The 17554-nt window shown below is 34.1% G+C and overlaps 1 pseudogene; it reads left to right on the top strand.

The window, feature by feature from the left end:
* The first annotated feature begins 15710 nt into the window (after nucleotides 1–15710).
* On the top strand, nucleotides 15711–16486 carry LOC149775119 (uncharacterized; annotated as a pseudogene).
* The last annotated feature ends 1068 nt before the right edge of the window (nucleotides 16487–17554 follow it).

Here is a 17554-nt window from a genome sequence, read left to right as displayed (position 1 = left end):
ATCGTAAATCACCGTGTGAATGACCACCATTGTTATCGCCACAATTGTTATCATGTTTATCACCGACATCCTTATCCCCTTGTGTATCACCACCATCATTCACAACATGTTTATCACAACCATCGTTATCGCCATGTTTATCACAACCATCGTTATCGCCATGTATATCACAATCATCGTTATCACCATGTATACTACAATCATCGTTATCATAACGTGTATCACTACCATTATTATCATCATATTTATCACAACTATCGTTATCAGCAGGTCTATCATTGCTACAACTACATACACAAGATATCCCATTTAATCAACACTCAGTTTCAACAACATGGGATACAATAAAGAAACATACTCCAAATTCAAATATTAGCAGTGTTAATGCATAAAGATATTTGTTCAATTGTTAATGATAGCTAAAATAGGTAACTCGTTTTTAAAAAATCAAAGTCGTCATATAAAACTTATCTATCACTACCTATCTATCACTACCGGTAATATGTACTATTGATAGAGCTGTAAACGCTTTGCATATGTGGCATGCTTATCCCTTTGTGCCAAGACAGCTTCCCTCGTCAGTTTCGTGTAAGGTAAAATCGAGGTATTCGCTATTTATTCTTACGGGGTACGTTGCAATAAATTTACCTTAAACAAATTCATTTATTTTCTACGGATATTCATTCTTATAGCACTTTATTCGGCTGCAAATTGTGCAATCCTTAAAAACAAGATATGAGGACGCTAAGCTGACATTGAATCCATCACCGGCTGATGGCACATATCGAACAATTATCGGATAACAGATTGCAATCGACCGCGTGCTAATCTAACTGCTAGATAGATAGGGACCGGTATGTATGATTTAGTTCCTTAGATTTTAAAGTAATTTAAAACAATATCAAGTTCTTAAAACCTCGACACAATTTATTAACATTTTATACATATTGCTAAAATAAAATTATAAATATTTGCTTATAGATATCCCAGTAATACGTAGGAATGTTCTGCTACAAAGGACTGTTTTCGAAATTAAATTGTTTTGATTGTCGATGTTTATAAGTGGTCAATCAATCTCTACCAGACTAGTATTGATGATACGTATCATATCTAACTTATTTCATAGCGTAAAATTCAGGAAACAGAGAAGTGTGTATGGGTTGAAGATAGCAATAATAATGGGATATTACCTAATGCGGCATAAATCTAAGAATAACCCACCCACCCAACCACTGAAAAAAAAAAAAATGATGTTATCTCAATATATCCGATTTTCCGCCGAAAGTAGCTAGAGAACAATTGAGACCTGATTATTTATTTCAGAAAAGGAATAGAAAAGTACGTTTTCTATATTTAACAAATAATCAATACAGTGTTTGATTTTTTTTCTCAGTTGCCAAGGACCAAATGACAGTTGATGCAGGTTGGTGCATAAAGACGTATTTTTGGCTTCCAGACAAGCAAAGTTTCATAAAATTTGAAAAACATATTTGTTCAAGGGCCATGCATGCCATTCAGACTCTCTCTCTCTCTCTCTCTCTCTCTCTCTCTCTCGCTATATATATATATATATATATATATATATATATATATATATATATATATATATATATATATATATATATATATATATATATATATGCGTGCGTGCATGTGTGTTGTGATGTGCTCCTATACATAGAATCATAACAGTTGTTAGTTGATGCATTTAGTGTGAATTATTATCACATCATTTATGTAGGTCACTATAACTCGAATTTTATGATTATCTGGTGTTTGGTTTACTTATTCCATCTCAAAATGTAATGGATAGAGCTAGCAAATAAGCAAGTCAATCATCAAGAACCGTCAGCGATGGCTATGATTTTCGATACAATTGCAAGAACAAGATTAATGCCCTTGCCTTCATGTCTCTTTTATTAAGACAATGTCTTGTCGAGGACTTAATTACGTCTAAAAGTAATATATCTAAAAGTGTCTTTGATGAGAACTGTAAATCTGGTCAAGGTACGAGATTGATAATAAATTAAGAGTGACATAACTACCCATATGGAAATACTGTAAAGTATATTTTGCACATTTCCGGTAACTGTTTTGTGTCAGTAGTAGTTTTATTTGTTTATGTTTGGTTTTTGGATTTTTTTTCTTTGTTTTAACTTTCGGACCATTAGACTTGAGCTAAGTTGTAAACAATATTAGACAAGATGAACATAATGCATTAGACTGAAATTCGTCACAATAGAAAACGGACGAGAGCATAATCAGAAATTTTCGCCTTTTTAACTACAGTTCTAGCTGAAGAAGGTGCATTAAACACAAAAGCATTTGTTTTAGTTCCCTTTTGTTTTGGGGACTTCTCAATGTTTCCGTGAAATGATGCAGTTTTTGTAGAAATCTGTCTACTTTTTGATACATCAGATCCTTGTGACTATAAATATCTTTATCCATTCCTTAGCAATTTTTCTCAACTTCATGCGATTTTCCGTTATTTATTTTGTAATGATTCCATCTGTTAATGATGCTGTAATTACTTGTGGAAAATGAAAGTGACAAATACGACGGGCGAGTTAAAATACTATCTATTTAAATACTTTGCGCACATGGCTAGTTCGGTTTAATTTTCTCTTAGTTTTGACTAGTAATTAACCGTTTCTCAAGACAAGCATTAGAAAACATTTTCTCTCGCTTTAAATAATTGTATGTTGTTTTCCCTGAATATACACTGTTTCATCCATATTTATCGGTGGATTATAGGTCATAGAAAAATGAGACTATTCCAAGTAACCTTCAGTTTTGAAAGGAAAGGACTAGGAAATTCAAGTTTTACAAAATCTCCTATTTTAATTGCATGCCCAGATTTTTTCCTTCAGACAAACACAAAGAACGCAAATGTTGATATCGATGTTTCTGAAAGAACATTGAAAATATACGAAACTATTAGTTGTTTCGAAAGACACACTAGGGATTTTACCTACTGATGGCTTGTTCTCCTTGACATCTAGTTATGTTAAAAATGACTTAAAACTGAAATTCTGACTAGAAGTAAACTTTATTAATCCATTTGTTGGAGAAGAATAACAACATGCATTCTTGGTAGAATGTAGTTATTTTATAGTTTTGTTTTTCTCAATAAAGCTACATTATTGTCTAAAAACGAATTGAGTGTTATGTCTGTCGTCCATTTTCTTGTATGCAGGCTTTGAAGTCTGTTTCCTGTATATTGAAATATTAATTTCAAGCTGGACACGTAAAGATCATAAACTGCATCAAATGTTTTCCCCAACTCGTATAATTTTAGGTTGTAGAAAACATTATGATAGTGTATTGATTTCTGTCCGAGAACGGCCGTTTTCTGCTTGACTATTTGATTATATTATATTTTAATATATTATATTATATTATATTATATTATATTATATTATATTATATTATATTATATTCTGTTGTGTTGCGTTGCGTTGTGTTGTGTTGTGGTGTGATGTGGTGTTGTGTTGTGTAGTGTGTTGTGTTGTGTTGTATTATATTAAATTACATTATATTATATTATATTATATTATATTATATTATATTATATTATATTATATTATATTATATTATATTATATTATATTATATTATATTATATTGAGCTTAGTAAGATATTGCTATTGCAGGGGCATATTAGCGACGATGAATTAGAAAATAAATATTCGTCAAACATTTTTGCACTCCATGCCTTTGGGCTAAAACATGGCTAACAGGCGTTAGTTGGATTCATTCATTTTACGCAAGATGAAATCTTGTATCAACATCTCGACATTCTCAGGGAAGTTGGAGTAGGAAGTGAACATATTTAAATATTATTTGAAATGATCTATAAAGTTAAATTCGTGTTAAAGTGTACTAATACTTAGAAACGATGCGTGAAAGTTTATTTTAGATAGCTAAAGTACATTTTCGATGGTAACTTCATTTACATAATAATATTGTGGTTTAGTCAGTACCGTTAGCAGTATATTTATGGTTCTGTTTTCATTACAATACGGTGTTTATATAATCAAATGCATACAATTATCATAATAATTGTAAAAAGAAAGCTTGTGTTACGAATATATTTACTTGGCTACACTCGTTATAATTATTTCGAAGAAATAAAATTAGTTAATCCAAGTGAAATGACACTATTGTATGTTATTACCCGTCAAGAACCACATCAAAATTGTTTATAAAACTTACATGTTATTCAAGAAATATACCAATAAGCTCACAGTCAAGTTTTGAAGTCCCTTTCTCAACCTGAATTATAATATATTCCTTTTTAGCAATTAAATATTCTTTATTGCCTATGGATATATCTTATTCTATTTAATATCAGAATGTTTTTGTGAAAATACTCATGGATACGTCGATTCATGGATATGTAAATTCATGGATAAATTCATGGATATGTAAATTCATGGATATGTAAATTCATGCAAAGAGGAACAGTTTCATAAAGAACCCGGATGTTGGTATATACATAAAATATTCAAGAGCGTGTTCAACCTGTACAAAGGCTCGTGTTTTGGTTACGTGTTTGGTTACGTGTTTTTGGTTACGTGTTTTGTCATCCAGAATAAAGAAAACAACATATCTCAAGAATCTGTAAGAGATAATTACTTTTGCATTTAGTTAAACCCTATTACGTATTCATATAGTCTTTGTCTTTTTCTGATTCAATAATATTGGTGGGTTTTTTTAGAATCATGGGAATAATTTAGGCGTCTTTGCCATGTTCAGAATCAAGGCTGTTTCTGCCAAATAAAGGATTTGCTTTGTGACGATAATGCTTTGGGACTTCATGAAATCAATAATTTCTTTAAACCCTTTACTGTAACTAATATATTTCTCTTTATTCCGTAGCTTAATGGGACTTTTATTATTATGGCACATTCCTCTCCGTCAGTTGTGTCACGCTGTTGTTTTTCATTAGAATATGCGTTGACAAATTTGTATACAACACGAGGAAGCCAACAACTGAATGCAGTATCAGTGTATATACGACGTACATTAAAGAAGGCATATTATTTAGTGTTAGTAAAGAAGCACGCAAAAATCAGTTCAGTTGAAATTGTTCTACACCAGTATAATGCTAATGAAGATTTGTACCTTTCTTAGTAATGTTTTTCAATTACAAATGATTTATGGTCTGGTAATTCTATTATAAACTGAATCAAAGAATTATTTTCATTTTAAATTTAGTGATCTAATCTTTATATTACTTTGCACTCTGTTTCTCAACAAATGTCTGAATTTGTGACAAGTTTATAATTTAATCATGGCGTGTAATTTTAATGTCCTTTGGTCTGTTTTAATGTCCTTTGGTCTGTTTTGAGAGCTAAGGATATAATCTTTGTATTTCAGGAAACATATCAATCAAACGAAAATACAATCAGAGATATTTGGTAGACGGAATCTCTTAATTTATAATTTATAGGTATTTTGACAATTCCATATACAGGAGGTCAAGAAGAGCTATGATAAAAGACACCAAATTCCTCTTATTACTTAACATGGACACAGAAAGGTATCATTCAAACCAAAGAGAGGCGAAATGTGCTAATTTCTGTTTTCTGGGATTAGATAGGACGTGGAAGATTCAACTAAAAAGTGTATCGACCATAGTAGTGAGCGCGGAATAGATTGAAACCGATTTTTGTCCCTGTGACTTTTTTTACACCTTTAATTAATATTTTCAACAGGAAGGTATCTTTGCCATTAAAACATGACGTCAAACTCTTTTTGATGATGAAACACAAACGAAATGTCCAATCGGATCCACTGACTTTACTATGAGAATCCTAGGTATTTGCAATTTGTTTCTAACGTTTGTAGATTTTGTTGATTAATTAGTTGATTACGGTGAGTGAGTGTGGCAAAGATATTTCTCAGATCGAGTAATTAGTCATTATTTAAAAGGAGCATACATCGTATTGTATCTTATTTACTAGAATATATGTTTGATTTAGAATTTATGATTCGTGTCGTAAATGGATTTGTCATAGTTTATTAACCAAAGCAATAATCGAGATCTTTTCATGTAACAGTGTTTAATAAGTTGAGATAGGACTACTCCTTTTTATTTGTGTTTGGTTCATGTTTAGTAATGCGTGGCGTGAAGTACCAATGTTAAATTTGTAAACCGACAAAATATTATACGCGAAATTATAATCTTGCTCATGGTTATTTGTGCGTCGAAGAACCCTTTACTTGACAATGACTGTTGTCTTGTGCTATGAATATCTATATTTTCTGTAACTTCTGGTATCTGACTTTATTTAATTTTCGTAATTTGTGTTCATGGTTGTAAACTGTATAGAATATTTTTGCTATAAATTGTGTGCGTAATTTGGCTCACTTGAAAACACCAATCACGTAGGATCTATAAATATTTGTTTGCGAACGTGTTGACAATTAGTAATAATAATCGTAATAATAAGACTAAAAATCGCGCCTGTGGCGTATGTTCTCAGTGACTGATGAAATATAGAAGTTTCAAGAAGAATTCTGTGGCTTCCCATTGGTTGCGTAAGGTCATGTAAATATAGCATGTCGTGACTTAGTACGTCGTAAATCAATAGTGTATATTGTCATTTGGGGTCCTTTGCGAAATCGAATCGCAATTTACGGTTTATATAAAGAGAAAGTTACGCATTCAGTTTCGTTCCGATTTCTGGAGTCATTCACACTTTCTGTGTTCATGATGTAAGTCTGCAGACTTGTTTTATGTTGTACTTAGATATTTTTCGAGAGGAAAAACATTTGTTTGCACTGTTCAGCGGTGATAGAAAGTGCTCATTATTTGGACAATAATATTTTTCTGGAATTTTTATAAATTATTCTAAAGAATTTTGGACAACGCCATCATGACAACGTCACCTTTGTTGGGGGGACCAGTACATTTTCGGTATTGAAATGACATATGACTTTCCATTCGTTTAGGACTGTCAAAGACTTTTGCAAGGACAAATTTTGATTCACTTCACTATAAGTTCGTCTCACCTTTTTCATTTATCACTTTAATAATTAAATTGTTTGTTGAGTTTTACAAAACTTGTTGATTTTGCTTCTTTTTTGTTGCTTGCTTGGCAATATTACAATTTTTTTAGCTGTAATTGTCTACATTCTTTTCATAAATAAAATAAATTCGAACGTTATGCTTTGACAGCACTAAAACGCATGTGCAAGACATGCTGCGAAAAGCCTGTGGAAGTAATGTGGCAATATTCGTTTAAATGTTTTTTTAGAAAGTGGCAGATAATGAATTTTGAATGATAGTATGTATGGCCATCTGTATATAAAGATGACGAAAAAGAAGAAGAAAAAAAAGAAAGAAAACAACCAAAGGAAAAATTGAAATGCAAAATAAGAAAATAAACAGAACAAACAACCCACTTATAACTGGTAATACTGGACTAATGGGTGTCTCATATAGATCTAATTTTATTTTACTTGCAATTATATGATTCGTAATAATGTTTTACAGAGGCCAGAATGTGACATTTCCTACTCAGATACTATTCCCCTGAAGTATATCAATATCGAATCAGCTTCTCCTCGGTTACATAAATGGAATATAATATTAAAACCCAATAACAAACTGCGTCGAATCATGCGTCCATTACATGCATATGGCTGCTTTAGATTTACAGATGCAGTGCTAAAAGACAGCCCGTTACAGACTAATTTTCTGTCGTTGGATGTATGTCAAAAACAGTTAGAATACATTTAGCGGAATAGGTAGCACTAAAAATTATTTTATAAGCATCAATGAAGAAAAGACAAAGTCAAATTAGATTGCGGTAAATCAAAATGCAAGATTGTGATATGAATTTACTTGAGATTGGGATCGTGGATATTTTTCAAACTTTAGACGTAATTGTATCAAGTGTAGTATTTGAGATTTGACGTTAAAAACATTTGTGCAAAAATCCATTTTTATATAAGGCCAAATTACTAGATATTAATAAGTGCAGTTTTGTGTTTGGAGAATAGTCAATTGTACATTTATTTTTTGTTTGTAGAAAAGATTGCAATTTATGAATTTTGTTACAGTGGGTGAAATATAATTGTAATATTAATAAGAAATTCGATAAGATTACAAATATTTTCACGGATATTTAAACTAATATTTACATTATTAATTTCAAAATAAAATATGTTTTCTATTTATTTTAAATCACGTTAACAATTATGAAGTTTGGAATTATACTCTTAGTAGTAACTTTTCGGTTGAAAAAAAATAGTTCAGTGGCAAGTGATTCATTTCAGTAACAAGTTCTTGTACAAATGTTCATAGATGTACATTGATATATAGCAATATGAGACTTATTTATATGTCCTTCACAGTTTATAAATAGAGTACCAACAAGATTTCGATTTCATTATGGTATTGTACATGTCTAACTATTGTTTGTCTAGCAATTTAACATACATGGGACGCCAAGATTGCCTATATCCAACAAGTTTTAACATAAATTAATGGTACTGTTCTGTTTGTGTGTTTCCAGTACTCAGTATGTTTCCAGTCCTCAGTATATGTTTCCATGTTATCTATCCCCAAGAGTTAAAAACCGCATTTTACAAACGCATCATATAAAATGTAAAATATAATGATACAGTTGTTTCTTTCTAATGTGTTGAGTTTAGCATATGTAACACATAACCGATTAATAGCCATGCGTATAAGTATTCATCTAGGTCTTCTCGGTTTTTTTTTCTTTTTTTCTTTTTCTTTTTGTATTCTTAAATTGCATGGAACAAATGCTAGATACTGAACTTTTATTTAGAGCTCGTATTGGACTGAACAATGAAATGAATTCAACATATAACTGATAGCAACCATGGATATCAAAGTATCCTTTCAAATGATGACGCTTTGATTTGTACAATTTTTTTTTCTTCTGGTTAGAGCCGCCATGTGAGTTGAGTCACTGCTTATCCGTTTCCACGAATGGTTGTTGTAACTTTCCACGAATGGCTGTTATAACTTTCCATAAATGGCTGTTATAACTTTCCACAAATGGCTGTTATTACTTTCCACGAATCGCTGTTGTAACTTTCAACGAATGGCTGTTATCACTTTCGTTATTTGTTGCAAACATCTGTAGGAAGCGGGTGCCGATATAATAGAGAAAACAAATGCTAGTGTCTCTGTAAATTAAAAAACACTTAAACCAAGTTGAATAATTTTGACAGGCTTATGGGTAAGCACAATACCCGGCCAATATTTGGTAAAAGATTGAAAACTTTAAAAACTTTGATACGTGTCATCATCTTTTACATATTCGACGGTCATTCTGAACAAAATTAAAAATGAATGTAATATTAAATTTAGATTTATTTACAACACAAAACACACATGTTTTAATTGTAAGTTACCCCTGTCACTACCTTTTATAGACAACGAAATTTCTCCTGCCTAAAATGTATCATAAAGTATCCGAGTATTCGTCACTGGTTTACGTGAAATATAGGAATTAATTAAGGTATGTTGAAATATAGAAATTAATAAAAGGTATACATGAAATATAGGAATTAATATTAATTCTATCAGGACCAAAATCATAGTAGTAATTGTTATCATCAAATTATTTGTTCAAATGAGATTATTTTTCTAACCGACTATTGAATATAGTGACAGAAGTTGATGCTGAAATTGTATTTTCAATGAAAGACTTTTATATTTTTCAATCCCTCAATAGATTTATTTATAGCTAGTGTTATTATGTTCAATTATTTCACTCTGTGTAAATGCATAATGGAGTAAAGGTGTATTTTAGTTTTGTATGAAGAGCAAATGTTTGTGCTGCTTTTGTGTATCCACTACTGTGACAAATATTAATCGAAATGAATTTACTGTGTACTAGAGAATGTAACTGTTTACATTCTAATTCTGCATACTATTATTTCACATTCATTTTTTTATATCAGCTTTAGCCTTTAATTATCCCTGTAATGATGTCAATATTGTTTTATAATGATGATTTCTTACTGGTTCGGTTGAATATTCAAATTTTCTTTCTGACATTGTTTGAATTTTGTTCCATGCTTTCTTAATGACGTAAACTCCAAACACGTGACACAGCCACATTTTTATTGAACTTTATCATTGAGAAAAAGACATTATTATTTGACTATCTTGATCACATGCATTTGGTCAAAATATATGGACCAACTTACAAACAAGTGCGCTGTTTGTGATCACGATTAAAACAAGACTCGCACTTTGTCTTTTCTAAGAAATGAAATATAATTTAATTGAAATATTATATTGTCCTAAGTACATATCTTGCACAGCATGGTAAATTCACACTGAATGGCATTAATATATGTGAATAGAATGTGCCATGATGTACATGTGTATGAATCGATCGGGTTATTTGATCTGGAATAGTCTATTGTCGTTCCCCACTTAAAATATTGTTTCACAAACTTACCCCAAATTTCTGGCGAGACCATTTAATATTGTTTTTGCCAAATGGAGAATATTGAGAAGCAAGGAATGGTATTTAATTTATATCATTGTTTCTGCACTTAATTGTATTCCACATTCGTTTTCTAATCTAAATTTCCACCTTTTAAGAGCGTACGTGTTTAACAAGGATAAGAGTTACAATGCAGCAATTGAGCTTTTTCCGCATCAGAAAGGTTTCGATCTAAGTACGTAGGTAGCTCTGAAAGAAGCATTATAACCCATGCATGATGTGTATAGTTCCAAGCTAGATTGAGTAATTGTTGGTACTATTTGTTCTTGAAGTACTCTTAGAAACAGACAAAATATATTTTTCTAAGAACCCAGTATCTAAGACAACCGTTTTGATTGCTTGAAGCAGTCAATTTCATCGAATAGAAAAATGAGAAGTTAGTGTTGAATTTCATGAAAGGTTATGTGATAGGACAATATACCCGTGAAAGCTAACGACCAAAGGAAGAAGGGTCCTTCAGAACGGCAGAAAATATAGGTTTGATATTTGTAAACCAAGATTAAAAGTTATTTGAAACTTAGTCTATGTGTACATCCCTCTCATTCATGACCACTTTCAAGATAATAGACCAGAGTGGCTATGCTGCTCGTCAGATCCATCATTATCTAATATACATGAATAGGTGGATTTATGACGCGGTCTCGAAAAAACATTAAGAGGAGAAACTTATCTAAAATTAACATTTTAATGTTGGTTCTATGCGGAAAAACTCACTTGACTCAGCAGGTGGTCTCTTGGATCAAGAGTGTGTGCTCTGTTCAGAACTGAGACAGAAATCATGAATGGCTGGCGAATACACCTAGAAAGTGTCAATTTGTCGGACAAGATAGTCCTTACCTTTTGTGTAAAGATTCATCAAAGTGAAATTTAGGTCTGCAGAAGGATATTATTATTAACTTGAGTGCAGAATATTCCAAACCATGGATGACAAATCCAATGATAATTAGCTTTGTCACAGATTTCCATTGCTGAAGAATGAATGTGCGTTATTAATGTCAACCCCAACAAGAGAATGCAATAAAGCTTTGCGATTGTGGTCTCAGACTTTAGTAATTCCAGTGACATTCAATGGATTCCACTGTGCTCTCGCTTTGAAGAGAAAAATAAAATTCAGCGTGTTATTGCCCGCACCTCTCAAAGTGACTGAAGTCATAAAGAGACAACACTTCCTAAAGCTTAATACCCCAAATTAGTAATACGGCGGTGGCAGTGTTACTGTTGTCATCTCTGTCGTTAGATAGAAGACTTCTTAGATTGTAGATTTGGGTGCAGTTCAGTTGATATACTTACAAAACGTGTATATTATGCTAATCCAGTATCTACTAGTTGCTTACACAGCCAGGAGCAAGTCTTTAGGTTATTTGTGAGTATACCAACCTAAATACTTCTTGGTTACAAGAGCAGTCTTTCAAGATCTGCATAGGAAACTTAATTTCAAAAAGTATATTCTCTCTAAAATGACGGGAACTTTGATGAATGACAACTCTATTATGTTATCCAGAATCCATAGGCAATGAATGTCTGTCCGAACTACGTGACGGACATGTATGGTATTGAATGTCTGTCCGAACTACATGAAGACAAGTATGTTATTGAATGTCTGTCCAAACTACACAAATCCTTCTGCGGACAAGTATGGTATTGAAGTTAAACAAGAAACTGGAGTTTAATAATTGCTTTTTTGGTGCTTCGTGGAACCGCAAAACTTTGGAGCTTATTTCGTGACGCGACAAGTAATAAGTAAAGTACATTCACCGAGGACACATCATGGACACCGAGGACACATCATGGACACCGAGGACAACAAGGACACATCACGGACACCAAGGACACATCATGGACACCAAGGACACATCATGGACACCAAGGACACATCATGGACACCAAGGACACATCATGGACACCAAGGGCACATCATGGACACCGAGGACACATCATGGACACCGAGGACGCATCATGGACACCAAGGACACATCATGGACACCAAGGACACATCATGGACACCGAGGACACATCATGGACACCGAGGACAACGAGGACACATCATGGACACCGAGGACACCCGATGATGGCTGATTATACTATCTGAATCGAATCAGGACCTCTGTAGATACGAAGACGTCGCTTTAATCGTTGAAATATAGAGACCCCCTAATAGATTTCAATAACGTGTATTACTTGTTTATACCTAATTACGCGATTTTTATAAAGTTATGTAGATCGTTTCTTTCATGTCTTATTATGTTGTGGTCGCTTCGTTATTATACAATTTGTTGTTTTGAATCACGTCATCAGATGTAGACAAATTTGATAATTTGCTTCCAATAATTTAAGACATTATAGAATAGTACAGAATGACAGCAAACTTCACATACTGTCAGAAGCTCACGGACTAGTTATGACATGCAATGTCGTAATATAAAAATGCTAATGGCCAGACTAAATCATTTTATAAATACAATTTGGTTGTAACTGGATGTAACCGGGTTATTACTTGATTTAGCAAAAGCACTGAAAGCAATTTGTGAATGAGATGTTTTATTTATAATGCAGTTGAACGATGAATGAATCTGAGACCATACTCATACGCGACAATTCCACCGAAAGGAATTAACAGAATGATAAACACTCAGCTCAACAAATGAAATAAGCAAATTACATTGTTTGCAAATGGAACTAATCATAAAATGTGTCAGCGTATATCAAACAAGAAGTGCGGTATGGAACTTATAAACAGATATGATTGATATATGGATTTATTGTCATGGATGATATATGGATTGATCGCGATGTATTATATATGGATTTATCGAGATGGATGATATATGGATTTATCGCCATGGATGATATACGGATATATCGCCATGGATGATATATGGATATATCGTCATGGATGATATATGGATTTATCGCCATGGATGATATATGGGTATATCGCCATGGATGATATATGGATATATCGCCATGGATGATTCAAGTGTAGAATTTAAACGCAAGTATTAACAGTGTATTATTTTATCACCAATGGTTATCACATTATAGGACTTATTCACAAATATGACTAATATAAAGCTCTATCACAAATGGTGATCATAGTATAAAAATTGTCTAACTATAAATAATGTACGACACATATGTAAGTAGACTGAATATATTATTCGTTTTCATTCATTTAGAGGTTATGAATTTTAGTTCACTCACAGGACGATAATGAATAATTGATTTCACTCGTATAGTGATATTGAATAATACTGATTCAGAAATGGAACATATATATCTCGTGGCGTCGAGCTGACGATCACTATACATTCCCGTTGCCACATAGCTCGTCTAGCGGACAAGAAGCCACAACGCATGACTCGTCTCACCCCGGCTGCCCAATTCCATACATGTTCTTTGGTCCCGAAACTTTGATCAGTCACTGCCAGTAAACCGCTAACGTCCTCTGAAGGAACGTCACCGTGGAACACAATATCTGGATTACACAAGACTCTCCGTCATACAACGATTGAGCCATGTAGTACACAAGACTCTCCGTCATAAAACCATTGAGCCCTATAGTATACGAGACTCTTAGACATACAACAATTGAGCCCTGTAGTACACGAGACTCTTAGTCATACAACCATTGAGCCCTGTAGAACACGAGACTCTCCGTCATACAACGACTGAGCCCATAGTATACAAGACTCTCCGTCATACAACGATTAAGCCCTGTTGTTCACAAGACTCTCCGTCATAAAACGATCGAGCCCCGTAGAACACGAGACTCTTAGTTATAAAACGGCGAAAAATATAACGATTGAGCCCTGTATTACACGAGACTCTCCGTCATAAAACGAATGAGCCCTGTAGTACACGAGACTCTCCGTTATAAAACGATTGAGCTCTGTAGTACACAAAACTCTTAGTCATAAAACGGCGAAAAATATAACGATTGAGCCCAGTAGTACACGAGACTCGGTTAAGTACGAATGCAGTAATATACATTATTTTATTTTATGATCATTGTTTTGACTGTTGACTTTAAATTGTCCGAATGGTAAAGTATTTTCAGTATAGGCTTCCAGGACTAGATTCCATGACGGGTGAGGAGCTAAGACGATAAATATTATTTCCGCTTATCACGGGTATTGGACATCAAAACAAAACTGGATGTTAAGTCCCCAAGCAAGAGTGAGTCTGACTCAGATGAAGGACGAAATAATGCATGTTCATTCCTTTAAATTATTGTAATCGAGTACTTGGACAAAACCAAACCGTTGTCAGAACGTTCCTATTTTGTCAGTGAGAAAACCATCCTTGGACGAACTGGCACACTGGAATTATTAAACATTTGAAATCTGTTAGTCTGCTAATCTGGTGTAACACAAAGTTTCAATCATAAAGCGTTCAAAACCTCAGGATCTTTTAGACACCTCGGTTACAACATATGCGTCGAATTCCTTGAATTTCTTTAAAGGCTTGATTCGTTGAATTGCCTTGGTAGGAGTTGCCAACGACAACATACTTGAAAGGATGACGAGTCAATGTGCAACAGCTGTCCGTAGAATCCGAGTAAAACGCAACTAGCAACTAAATGGCACCAGTGCAACTGTATTTATTTATTTAGCATCCCAAGAATACAAAGGGTAGTCAAAGTTGGAGTTTTGCAAGTAAGGGTTGACGTTTACATACCTAATGATCTTCATTACTGCTACAAGTCTTAAACGCATGGACATCACGAACACGAATGCTTAAAGACCCCACTATGTGGTCGTTGTGATGACACATGACATTATAGCTTTGGTTGTTATGAAACTCCATATGGTATCACTCCTGGTAAAGAACACCATGTAAACTTCTAAGACTGACACAAAGGGAAAAGAGAGAAAAAATTCAAATAGTGAATTATACATAAAATATCCATGGTGTCTATGTATCTAAGGCGCTCGTCTTTTCATATCATTCACATATCTCACCACTGTTTAACTGAGCTTGAGTGTCGGCTTCACTAACGTGGATAATCCAAGTCATCCATTGTAAAATCTGCTAGTAAACCAGGTTCATCCGGAGATTACAGAGCCAATTAATTTTGTCCATTTGAACCAATCCCCTAAAGTTCTTAACCATGAAGCGCCACAGACACAAAGACTACAACAGTACGAATAACAAGACAAAATGATATTACAATCAGATAGGCAGCCCTAAGGTTCGATTAAATTTAATGTTTGCTGACCTGGAGGATATGGATGCTGACCTGGAAGATATGGACGCTGACCTGGAGGATATGGATGCTGACCTGGAGGATATGGACGCTGACCTGGAGAATATATTTGCTGACCTTGAGGATATGAATGCTGACCTGGAGATATCGACGCTGACCTGGAGGATATGGATGCTGACCTGGAGGATATGGATGCTGACCTGGAGGATATGGATGCTGACCTGGAGGATATGAATGCTGACCTGGAGGATATGAATGCTGACCTGGAGGATATGGATGCTGACCTGGAGGATATGGATGATATGGATGCTGACCTGGAGGATATGGATGCTGACCTGGAGGATATGGATGATATGGATGCTGACCTGGAGGATATGGATGCTGACCTGGAGGATATGGATGCTGACCTGGAGGATATGGATGCTGACCTGGAAGATATGGATGCTGACCTTGAGGATATGAATGCTGACCTGGAGGATATGGATGATGACCTGGTGGATATGGATGCAGACCTGGAGGATATGAATGCTGACCTGGATGATATGAATGCTGACCTGGAGGATATGGATGATGACCTGGAGGATATGGATGCAGACCTGGAGGATATGGATGCTGACCTGGAGGATATGAATGCTGACCTGGAGGATATGGATGCTGACCTGGAAGATATGGATGCTCACCTGGAGGATATGAATGCTGACTGGAGGATATGGATGCTGACCTGGAAGATATGGATGCTGACCTGGAAGATATGGATGCTGAAAATCTGCTCCTAAGCCTCGAAAGAAAAAAATTAAACACGTCCATTCCCATGATAAGTAAAATCACATATTTAAGGTACTTTTTCTTGAGTTTTCTAACCACCTCGCTAACGTCTTCTGTGTTTAACCTCTAATAAAGAACATCATTGTTCAGTGGAATTATCTAGGACTACACGCCAACTATAATTAAATTATTCTCTTTGTATAAGAACACAATTAAGTAATACTATATCTGCATGAGACGTTTACAAACTATACGTACAAGATTAGATTAAAATCTATTCAACTTTTAACACTCATTCTCAGAATATTAAAAGTGATGAAAGAGGTTCGTAAATTGTTAACAATAGGACTCATGCCAACCACATTGAGTTAGATACAAACTTACCAGATATTGCTGTGAGTGTCACTCATCGCAACCACATTGAGTTAGATACAAACTTACCTGATATTGCTGTGAGTGTCACTCTTCATTGAGTCATACCATTTTGTTCTAACTTACATCTAAATGATATAAACAATCTCATTCGCCTGTTTCCAAATTATTTCTTTTCGTAATGGAATTTTAATGGGATAATATTGATCGTATCATTTTTAGGTTCTAATGACGTGAAATGAAACAAAATCTCCAAAGGGTGGAATAGTTCATTTTGAGAAATTAAACGTATAATTTAACAAGAATATTCTGACAAACACTCGACGACAGGGGAATATAGCTAAATACGTATTTCCCTTCTCTGCTACTGGTCTGACGAACCAATTTCCCGCTGGAACCTAATGAGCCAGCTGGGTAAAGATTGAAATTACCTCTAACATCAGAATTCACAGTTATATTTTCAAGATCGTAGACAATTCTATCTATGATCGAATATTTGTAACTGATGACATGAACTCGAAAAACAATCCATTTCAAATTTCACAATTAATCTCAAAAGGACCAAAAGCTACGTTTCACTGAAGCTTACAGCGAAGCCATCAATCAATGCAGTGCAGCACTGAAACGATTAAATATCCGCCAGACGCCTGAAACATCTGAAACATTATCGTGGCAAGGCTCGTCCAAACATCAAACACTGTAAGAGG

Source organism: Sinohyriopsis cumingii, chromosome 19, assembly GCF_028554795.1.
Source record: "Sinohyriopsis cumingii isolate HCF-2022 chromosome 19, ASM2855479v2, whole genome shotgun sequence".
In the NCBI taxonomy this organism is placed as follows: Eukaryota; Metazoa; Mollusca; class Bivalvia; order Unionida; family Unionidae; genus Sinohyriopsis; species Sinohyriopsis cumingii.
Note: the sequence above shows the minus strand (reverse complement) of the source record. Positions and strands in the feature narration are given on the sequence as shown.